This window comes from Carlito syrichta, unplaced genomic scaffold, assembly GCF_000164805.1.
Source record: "Carlito syrichta isolate Samal-C Ts95f unplaced genomic scaffold, Tarsius_syrichta-2.0.1 Scaffold316502, whole genome shotgun sequence".
In the NCBI taxonomy this organism is placed as follows: Eukaryota; Metazoa; Chordata; class Mammalia; order Primates; family Tarsiidae; genus Carlito; species Carlito syrichta.
In genome coordinates, this window is record NW_007260598.1 from 1,150,539 (window position 1) to 1,161,849 (window position 11,311).

Sequence of the window (11,311 nt, forward strand, 5' to 3'; positions counted from 1 at the left end):
GTAATGTCTGTTTCAGAATGTTGTATTACTGTGTTAGGTGCTATTGGGTATATGCATGTATACGTGTATATATGTTACATACATACATTTGAACATACATGACTTTTCTGAGGGAGTTTGCATTTTTGTTAGGGAGAAGAAACAAATACAAAGTAGTTAAAAATGTAAGTCGGTAACGGAATGAAATGTATAGACAGGCATGCCTTAGAAGTTCTGAGAAAGGCAAGGTTAGTATGTTCAGCAAGAGTTTGGAACGACCTTATGAAGGATGTGAGGTAAGCCCAGAAAGGGGGTGGGAGTGGAGAGCTGGAATAAATTGTATGTTACGGCAGCCTTTATCAGATTTATGATTGGAAAGAGTTTGTAGTGTCTTTGTGTGTGTGTGTGTGAGAGAGAGAGAGAGAGAGAGAGAGAGAGAGAGAGTGTCTCACTTTGTCAGCCAGGCTGGAGTGCAGTGGCACACTGCTCACGACCACCGCAGCCTCAACTTGCTGGGCTCAGGTGATCATTCTACCTCAGCCTTCCAAGTAGCTGGAACTACTGGCGTGAGCCACCACGCCTAGCTAATTTTTGTTTTGTTTTGATTTATTGTACAGATGAAGTCTTGCCATGTTGCCCAGGCTGGTCTCGAACCCTTGGGCTCAGGCAGTCCTCTCACCTTGGCCTCCCAAAGTGCTGGAATTACAGGCCTGAGTGTAGTGTCTTTTAAATCTTTCTTCCACTGCCACCAGAGCTTTTTAAAGAAACACAGATATGATCACAATATTCTTTCTTTTTCTTTTGAGTTGCGATCTCACTATGTTGCCCAGGCTAGAGTGTGTGAGATCATGGCTCACTGCAGCCTTGACCTCTTAGGCTCAGGCGGTCCTTCCACCTCAGTTTCCTGAGTAGCTAGAACTATAGGTGTGAGCCACCACAGCTGGTCATAATATTCTTTCATTAAAATCTTTCAGCTACTCCAGAGTATACATTTCTCATGTTCATGATTGTCCTTTGCTTGCTTTTCCTGTTCATCCAGCCATGTGGAACTAACTTGTGGTCTCTGAGTGCCACAGGCTGCGCCCAGCCTTTGCAGTCTGATTGTAATCACTGCCATCCCCACCTCTTCTTCCCACTCTTGACGCTGATTTCTCAAGACTCTGTCAATACTTTCTCTTTGACGTCCTCTATCTTCCTGATCTCCACACTGCTGTAGGTGTCCTCTGCTTTCATGACACTCCAAGCATTCCACTACTCCACTCTGTGGAGTACTACTTTATTTTCTTGGTTTTCCCTGATCAGATCCTATGTTCCTTGAGAGTGTGAACTTAGTTATCATTAAATCCCTAGTTTGACTGTCATGGCATAGATACTCAGTGTTTATAGAGCAGATGCATGACGGAGGGTAGTTGAAGAACTTTAGGGTAACTGATGGGCATACGGAGATGTGGTCCCAGTACAAATGTGAATAGAGGCATTATTTTCACAGAAGTAATCGTTTTGTACTTGAGAGTATATTACATGACCTAAGTCGTGGGAAATCAGTGGGCCAATTTTAGAAGGCAGAGAAAGGGACCACAACCTATATTGTCATGGTATTTTATTATCTTCAAAAAACAAAAAACCAAAAGCCAAAACAAAACAAAAAAACAAAGCAGTTTACTTTCCTTCCCATCAGTGCTTGTCAAAGTTCAGATTTCTCATCCTGGGTTTCAAAGCCGTCCTCAGTCTGGTCTCACTTTACCTGGCTAATCTTATATGCCACTGCCTGCCAATGGGTCCTCTCTGTTCCAAATAGGCCAGTTTCTGCACTGTTCTCTGAACAGTCCATTTTCATACCTGGCATTAGAGCTTCATTCATGTTGTTGGCCATACCTGGAGTATCTTTGTGTCCTCCACTCTCCAACTCTTTCTGTCCTTAAAGGGTTAGGTCAGGTTCACCCTGCCATGAAGTGTTATTTAACGACTCCACATGATCTAAATGGTGATCACCTGCTTTTTAATCATCTGATGCATGCAGAGTACCTTTCTTGTCTTACCTATTCATTTCTAGGCTGGGTGGAAGGTACCAAAGTCCACCAGCTTGTGGCTGATTCTTCATCCTCTTTAAAGCCTCAGTCTGTAAGCGATGGGAAAATGGTTTCTTCCTCCAGTTCTTTCTGAGGAATCTCACGGTGCTTGTGTTTCTTTTAGCCACACCTCATTTCACTTCTTGGCTTATGTTCTAGTTACATCTTGTCTCTTCTGTCTCTTTGGCATCTGCTTTGATTTCTCCAACACATCGGTCACAAAACAGCTATTTGTAGTAAAGTTTTATTGAAAAATTGGTAGTGGCAGGGATTATATCCCAGCATAGTGAACAGCTTAGAATTATTTTACTTAGAAAAATTCCTTGGACATTCCCACTGTTGGAAGCTCCTTAACTTTTTTCTGAGTCTCAGCCGTGTGGATGTCCTCATGTCTCTAGCTTCCTACTGTCTGCACGGCCTTCCCCACTCACTCCCTGTGACTTTCCTGCAGACTTTGAATTCAACTTTCCTTCCTTGTATCTGCTCCTTTCAGATCACACTCTGGAGCGGCCTGGCTCACTTTTCTGTTTCACAGGCCCACTGAGTGAAATACAAGCATGAGCCATGTTAGGGCCTAGAGTGGCTAAGATCTGCAGGGTGAATCAGGAGTGGATGTTGCATGGGCTGGCCCCGTCTGGATCCTCAGAATAAAATGATGCTTAAGCAACCTAGGTGAGGAAGAGCATTAAGGATTTGCCAGTGAAAGCAGCTGTGTGCTGAACCCAGCTGAGGCAGATCAGGCCCAGCCTGGCCTGTTAGGAGAGCTGGGTGTGGGTTGTTTAATCACGCTTCTCAGTTTTGGCGGTTTGCGACCTTGGGCAGGTGTTCTGTTTCAGGGCTGCTGTATTTGCTATTCTGCACTGGTGTTCCCCAGATTCGTTGTTTCCTCCTTCCCTCCTGCCGGTCTTCTGTGGACTACTTGATAATACCTCTTTTTTTTTTTTTTTGAGTTGGAGTATCTCTCTATCGCCCAGACTGGAGTGCAGTGGCCGCTTCCGGTCACCGCAGCCTCAACCTGCTGGGCTCTGGCAATCCTTCTGCCTCAGCCTTCCAAGTGACTGGAACTACAGGCGCACGCTACCACGCCTGGCTAATTTTTTGATTTATTGTAGAGATGAGGTCTCGCCAAGTTGCCCTGGCGGGTCTTGAACCTGCGGGCTCAGGCAATTCACTCACCTCAGCCTCCCAAAGCACGGGATTACAGGCTGAGCCATCGAGCCCGGCTGATGAGACCTCTTTTGGCTCTCGGTTTAAAACAGCATCCTCTGCACACACACTCTGTTTACTTTCCTGCTTTTTCTCCTCACTACTTAGCACCATGAGACATGCTATTTATTTTACATACTTACCTTATCTGTTGTATATCTTTGCTGCTAGCATGTGAGTTCCATGAGGGCAAGGATTTTTGTCTGTTTTGTTCACTATTACAGCCCCAGTGGCTAGAACTGTGGCTGGTACTCATATCTGTTGAATAACTTTGCCTCTGAGAAGCTCATTTCTTTTTGTTTTCGGACACGAGGTCTCACTGTGTTGGTCAGGCTGGTCTTGAACTCTTGGGTTCAAGCAATCCTCTCGCCTCCCAAAGTTGCTGGAATTACAGGCGCCTGGCTTCAGATGCTCATTCCTTAGGTTGTGGTTACTGTTCTTTAAAATAACGGATTTTTCTTGCTACAAATGTAAATGTTGTCTCCTTAACTATGTTCTGAGCTCTGTAGGAGCTGGGCCACTTGTGCCTCCCATATGTGTGAGTAAAGCATGTGTCAGAAACCTGTAACAGTGGTCACATTATCCTGTTTTAACCTGCTTTTGACAGTGACAGAGTGTGTAAACGTGAAAGACAGTTAAAAAAATTTAAAAATCACTCATAATGCCATAACCATAAGACACATACTGTTTTATTTTTATTTCCCTTTATTTCTTGTTTGTGTGCATTTTTTTTGCATAATCATAGCGTACATATTTTACTGTTTTCTTTTTTTCATTTTGAGCCACTCTGTTGTCCAGTCTGAAGTGCAGTGGCACAGTCACAGCCACCGCAGCTTTGACCTGCTGGGCTCAGGTGATCCTTCTGCCTCAGCCTTCCAAGTAGCTGCAACTGCAGGCGCATGTCACCATGCCTGGCTAATTTTTTGATTTGTTGTAGAGACAAGGTTTTGCCAAGTTGTCCAGGCTGGTCTCGAACCCTTCAGCTCAGGCAATCCTCTTGCCTCCCAAAGTCCTGGGATTACAGACGTGAGCCACTGCGCCCAGCCAAGGACTGACACTCTTATATGCAGCAACTTGATCTTTATTATGGAGAAAGTTTGGCACAGTTCTTAAAGCATGGTCTTTCGAGCCAGATATGGGGTCAGATCTTTAGTCAGTCATTTGCTAGGTCTGTGACCGTGGTCAATCTACTAAGCCTCTCTGAGCCTCAGTAGAACAGCCATAATAGTATTACTATTAACTCTGCAGCGAAGTGTGAGGATTAAGGGAGAAAATGTCCTAACACAATGCTCATTAAATAAAAAGGCAGCTCTTATTAGCCACCCCTGTGGTTGCTAAAGGAAGACTAAAAGAATGACAAGACATCTCATTGTCAGCTTCTCAACAACTGTTGAGCCTTCCTAAAAATTTCCTCAAGTGTGCCCTTGAAAATCTCCCTAAGGCAGCTTTTTCAACTGATAGGATCATTCGCTTTCAGAGTTGGAAAATATTTAAGTCGGTTTTATGTGACATGGTTTCAGTCCTCTATTTTTTAGCCGCTACTTTCTGAATATGAACCTTCACTTCTCCCTTCATAAAGGAGTGGGCCTAAGTGGAATTCATTACCCAAAGTGTGTTCTCCCTGTCCTATCACAGAGTAGAGTAGAACTGACCTGCTGTGTGGGGCCTGAGAAGAGCACAGGTTGCATTCATTTTGATGATGGTCAAATGTTTTTCACTTACATTTAGTCTTTATGGTGGCTTCCCCTTCTTTTCTTCCCCTCAAATTGTTGTGTTTGATTTATTTTTAAGCCCAGGTGCTTATATTTGCTTGGGCCTGGCACTTCCTTCCTCGGAAACTTTTTGACCTTGTACACTTAATTAGTATTCCTTCTATATATTTTCCCAGTAAATTTCAAAAAAAGGATTGTATAGGACTGAGTATGCAAGTGTGTATCTTTCTGTTAATTGACACTCTGGTTATTGCATCGTCTCTCATCCTTATCTCACCAGCAGCATCCACACATTCCTTCTGGTAATGGACCTGGTGTTCTGATAGTCCATGGCCTGATCACCTCACTGGGCCAGTTGGAGTCCTCTTTTGAGATTCTTCCACTGGAGCTGTGAACATGTATGTGGCCATGATCTCTCTTACCTGGAAAGGCAGAGCACCCCTGATTTTGTATAAAACTAAATTTATAGAATTTCCATGAACTCTTCAGAATGAGCTTAGTTTGACATTAATTTTTGGTGAGCTGGTATTTGTTCCTAGAATTTACCACTTCCTTCTATGTACCTATGCCATATTGTCCATTTAGATAAATTAGTTGCAATTTTCTCCTGGGATCAACATCAAACTCTTCTATCATCTGATAATATCATCATCTTCTACTCTGTTGCAGTAGAATATAAACTGGGATTATGAATAAGAAAGTTAGGCTCTTCATGCATTTTTCTCTGAAATTATATCAGTCAAATAAAACCTTACTTGAAATGGTATTTTCTTGTTACTTCTTTTGGAAAGATTTTTATGGAATGTTGGAGTTGTTTAAAATGGCATGTGTAGTATTTCTACATAAAATTAAGCATCAGGCCCTTGTTTGAGAACAGGGCTTTTATCAAAACATCCTTTTTTATGAGCAAGTCACTTATGTTTTAGGCATTTCTGTCAAGAATATATCCTTCCATAAGCATAAGATCCAACTCTTTGGATAAGTGATGGTTGTGTTCTTTAGTGGAAACTGTATTAAGATGATTTGAAGCCTCTTAGGTAAAAAGTAGGAGTGTGCTAAAAGGTATTTAAAAAAAAAATTTATTATACAGATGTGGGGAACAGTTCAGGGTTAGGTATATAAACATTGACCATGCAGGTACCCTTGTTGATGAGGTATGCCTCTCCCTCCCCTAGCAGTTTCCCTCAACTATCAGTTAATTTCTTATAGCATTATAATTGTTCAAGGTCCTTTTATGAGTGAGAACATATGGAACTCTGTTCTTTGTTTCTGTGATAAATCACAGTATGATCAACTCCAAATCCATCCAGGTTGCTCCAAAGTTCATATATTTGTCCTTCTTTATGGCTGCATAATATTCTATTGTGTATATGTACCACATTTTTTTATCCAGTCCAGCTTCGATGGGTAACATGGTTGGTTCCATGTTTTTGCTATTGTGAATAGAGCTGCAACAAACATACGTGTGCAGGTATCTTTTTTTGTAGAATAATTTGAGTTCCTCTGGGTATATTCCCAATTGGGGAATTGCTGGGTCTTATGGAAGGTCAATTTCTAGTTCTTTCAGAAATTGCCACACTGTTTTCCAGAGAGGTTGTACCAGTTTGCATTCCCACTAGCAGTGTAGAAGTGTTCTTTTTCTCCACATCCTTGCCAGCATCTGTTGTTGTTTGTTTTATTAATGATGGCCATTCTTACAGGGGTTAGGTGGTATCTCAGTGTGGTTTTGGTTTGCATTTCTCTGATGATGAGTGAGGCTGAGCACTTTTTCATGTGTCTGTTGGCTGTCCATATATCTTCTTTTGAGAAGTGTCTATTCATGTCTTTTGCCGACTTTTTAAAGGGGCACTAAAAGATATTTTTACAAAACCAGCATTTCTTATCCTTTTGCCAGATTAGCAGTTCTGAGTGAATGCAGTTCAGTTAATAAAGTATGACATTGAAAATAAAGCTCATAAAACACAATGAGCTAGTTTGATATCTGTAAATAAATCTGGCAACCTCACCACTATATTGGTACTAATAAACATTAAAGTGGTTTATGTGATTGATCTATGCTTAAATTATTTGGACTTCTTAATGTCTGTTGACATTAAAAACAAATGCACAGTGTCGACTGAGGCAACTTCTCCAGATAGGTAGTAGTTTAGTTAGCATGTTGTGTTTGCATGTTACTGCATGTTACTGTTTTAAAAACATGCAACTTCTTGAACCTATGAAACATGAGACACGGTATCTCCTTAGAATGATAAAGACAATGAGTCTGTAAGTTTGTCTTAATTTAATGAGTAGGGCTAGACCTAAAAAGTTGTTTTAAAATTAAGTACTGTTTTAATGCTTTATGGTTCTGAAAATTAAACATTTTTGAGTTATCAGAATTAAATATACACTGTAGAAAAATTGAATACTAGAAAAGGAGGGGAGAAAATGCCTATCCTTTGTCACGATTACTTTTAGAATGATGCACTTTTTTACATCTTAGCATCCTTTTTCACGTTTTAGCTTTCCTGAAATTAGGATGCAAGTCACAACAGATGTATTTAGCTTTGATTTAAACAGTATTAACATATTACTGCACTTTCTTTTTACTGTTCATGCTTTTGTCTTGTAAAAATACTGCATATCAGCTTGCATCAAACTCAGAACCTCTGACTCAGTGCACTGCCATTCTTTAGTATGTCCTGGAGGTGAGCTTAAGAAAGAAGCAGCAGAAGAAATTGAGGTAGAATCAGTTTTTTTCCTCTTTCAACAAGACTGGAGGAAGTAGCATGGCCTGAGACAGGTAGGCAGGAATGAGTGAACTATGCCACTTACTCAGAGTTGTGTACTTGACAGATGCTGGGTTTCCAGATGTTCAGTTCAGAGATAATCACAAGGTCCTCTACCCAAGAGTTGAGGGTATGATACAAGTCTGTGCTGCAATTAATTTAACATTTAAGTGCTAGATGCTGAGGACACAGTGGTGAATAAGACAGGTCTCTCTTCTACATGGATGTTATAGTGGGAAAAGACAGAACTTCTTTCGTGCTAGTTTTGTATTGGGCATTTGGGAAGTTTAAAAATTAGATTAGACAGCTTTTGCTGTTAGGAAACTCAAACAATTGAGGTCCTATATCTTAACATTTTATATAAAATTTCTAGTTAAAATAACAAGGAAACATCTCCTGGTAATATTTTATTTAAGATATTCTCTATTTGCCTATGAATACAGTTATATTGCATCAGGAAGTTAGACTTAAGGTAGGACTCATTTGACTCCCCTTCCCTCCAATAATGCCCAAGATATGGGCGTGGGGAGCAAGTATAGGACACAATAAAAGATGTGATCCTATTTTTTATTTAAGTATTATATAATTTCTAATGTAACTGCTGATGGATGAATACATCTCTGTATGTAGTTTATCACTGGTTCAACAAAATAGCTATTTTCCCTGCCCCCGTCTGAGAAAACATCAATGTGGGAGGAAATATAACATCCAGGACATTTTATGAATGTTTGTGGTATGTCGTGAGACTAGGCTTTGGGATACCAAACTAAATGAACACTATTTCTAAACCTGATCATGTGAAACTACAAATGCACAGGAAATTTGTGTTGCTCAGTTGGACTAGATCTGGGTAGGAACACAGTTCTATAGGCAGAACTGGGAATGTTTAATTCTTCTGGTGGTTACTCTGGTGGTTACTTGACTTGACCTTGAGGGATATGTAGTGTTTTGCTAAGGGTAAAAGGCATTCCATGTAAGGAAAAGAGCTTGAGCAAAAACATGGAGGAAATGGAGTTATGAACTGAGAATTGCAAGGACACAAAGCTGGAGATATTACTGTAAACTGTTTGTTGGACACAGCATATTTGAGACATTTTTCTAAATATTTTACTTTTATTTCTCACAACAGTCTTTTGAGATAGTTGTTTTATTATCTGCATTTTACAGGTGAGGAATCAGAAAGGTAAAAATTGTATCTAATTATGAGATTCCTTAAATTTGAATTAGCCATATGGAAGGTAAAAGACAGAATAAAGGTTTTAAATCAAATTCTTACAAATTAATTTAGAATCAAAAGAACAGTCAAGGATCATTCAGGGGTTAAAAAAATATTAAATACAAAGTGAAGTTAATTGTTAAAATGTTATTATACTGTATTAATATTAAAATACAGTCATGCATTGTTTAACAAAGGGGTTATGTTCTGAGAAATGTGTCATTAGGCAATTTTGTCATTGTGTGAACACCATAGGGTGTGCTCACACAAACCTAGATGGTCTAGCCTACTACACACCTAGGCTCTCTGTAATAGCCCATTGCTTCTAGGCTACAAACCTGTACAGCATGTATTCAGTCAGTACTGAATAGTGTAGGTAGTTATAACACGGTGTCAAGTATTTGTGTATCTAAGCATAGAAAATATACAGTCCTGTGGTATAAAGGATGAAAAAAGTGGCACACCTGTATAGGGTGTATTTGCCAAAAATGGAGCTTGCAGGACTAGAAGTTGCTCTTGGTGAGTCAGTGAGTATGAAAGCCTAGAACTTTACAGTGCACCACATAGACGTTATAAACACAGAATACTTAGGCTACATTACATTTATAAAAAATATTTTTCTTCAGTAGTAACACTATTTTTCCATCTCCACATCCTATCCCACTGGAAGGTCTCCAGGGACAGTAACATGCATAGAGTTGGAGTTGGGGAAGATAGCGGCCGAGCCAATAGGACTGTTCAAGTCCTGGTGTGAGTGGGTGAGTGTATGGAAAATTTTGTGTACTGCTAAGTGAGCAAGTGGGTGTGTGAGTGGCTGACTGAGTGAGGGCTAGGGAGCTGGTGGCCAGGGCTCTCCTGGTGCAGTGGCTGGTGCCACAGCTACTGGGCTTGAACCCTAGCGCTTCCTGGAACCCAGAAGCCAAGCACTGTTTTCTTTTCTTTTCTTTTTTTAATCAGTAAACCCTTCCTGGGAAGAAAATGCTGGGAAAGACTGTCTAAGTGGGGACTCATGAAGAAACGGCCAGGCCCCTGATGCAACAGTTTGTGCTGCAGCTTCTCTGCTTTGTCCCTGGGCGCAGAAGCCAAGCATCATTTTTTTTTTAAACGGACAAAAGTTTTCCTGTGAAAAAATGGCAGAGAGAAACCATCGCCCCAGGCTCTCCCTCACCATTGCAGCAGGAGAGACTGTCGGCTCCAGGCTTTGCCTCACCACTTAAGGGACTGGCGGGGCACTGGCAGCAGGGCCTGCAGAGGGAGTCCAGAGGCAAAGTCCCATGGAAGAGGACAAGAGAGGCACCCCACCACCATCATAAGGCAGGGCAGGAAAGTGCTCCGACTTGCTCACCATGGAGCAACAGACCCAATCTCTGTGACTGGCAGATCAACTACTCAGGGATTGATCGTGACCCAGAGGGAATATTGTGAAAGTACAAACTTCGGAGGGACCTGATGAGTGCTGAGTTCCAGGTGCCCCACCCCCTACCCTGATCCAGCCATGGGACAAAGGATGTGGCCAGAAAAGGGGGAGGAAGGACGCCAAAGAGATCAGTGGTGAGTTCGGGGCTGACCCAAAGCCCCTCCTCCCCAGCAATCCTCTGAATGTCAGACCCAAACAGTTGAGCCACGACTGAGAAGGACAAAATAGGAGAACTCCATTCCAGGATAGGCCTGGCTGGGACACCCCACCACCACCACCTTCCGTGAGTACATACCTGGGGAAGAGACAATCCCATACCTCCCCACCAGAGGAGATGTCCCAGACCATATGGGAGGGGAGGACTGCAGCCCCACCCATCTCCACTGCCCCTCCTCCATCCCTGCTCCAGACACTGAAGAGAGAGTGAAAGAGGTGGCTCTGCAGGAGAGACCTGATTAGAGGAACAGTTATAAAGCCTGCCACAAAAGGGCAGGTTTTTTTTTTAATTTTCAATTTTTTAAATTTTTTAAAACTTTTTGACTGTTAATCTATTTTAAAAATATTTCTCCTTTGTGCATAATGTATATGTGAGGGTTTTCTCTGCATCTCCCCCAATTTTTTTTTTCTTTTTCAGTTTCTTCTTTTATTTGTCATGTTCTGTTTATGTGTGTATGTGGATGATTTGAGTGTTATCTTTCAGTTTTGTTGTTTTTGGTTTGTTTTTGCTCTTTTGTTCTTCTGGGTTTTTTTTTCATTTTTTATAGTTTAAGGTGTGTGTCAATATATATGTGAGGGTTTGACCTGAATTCCTTTTCATTTTTTTCCCCTTTGGGTCTTTCTGTTTTTCTTTTCTGTTCACTTTGTGTTAGGTATGTGTGTGTGTATTTAGTTTTCTTGGTTTTTTGTTGTTTGTTTTGTTTCACTTTGTTGTTATTCCAGTTTGT

The 11,311-nt window shown here is 41.2% G+C and overlaps 1 protein-coding gene across 1 annotated transcript in view; it reads left to right on the forward strand.

The window, feature by feature from the left end:
- The first annotated feature begins 8,900 nt into the window (after positions 1–8,900).
- The window catches only part of ABCD3 (ATP binding cassette subfamily D member 3), a 79,517-nt gene continuing 77,106 nt past the window's right edge, over positions 8,901–11,311 (forward strand). The window contains exon 1 of the mRNA XM_021707319.1: positions 8,901–8,972. The gene's annotated coding sequence lies outside the window, so the exon portion shown is untranslated. The remainder of the gene's footprint in view (positions 8,973–11,311) is intronic.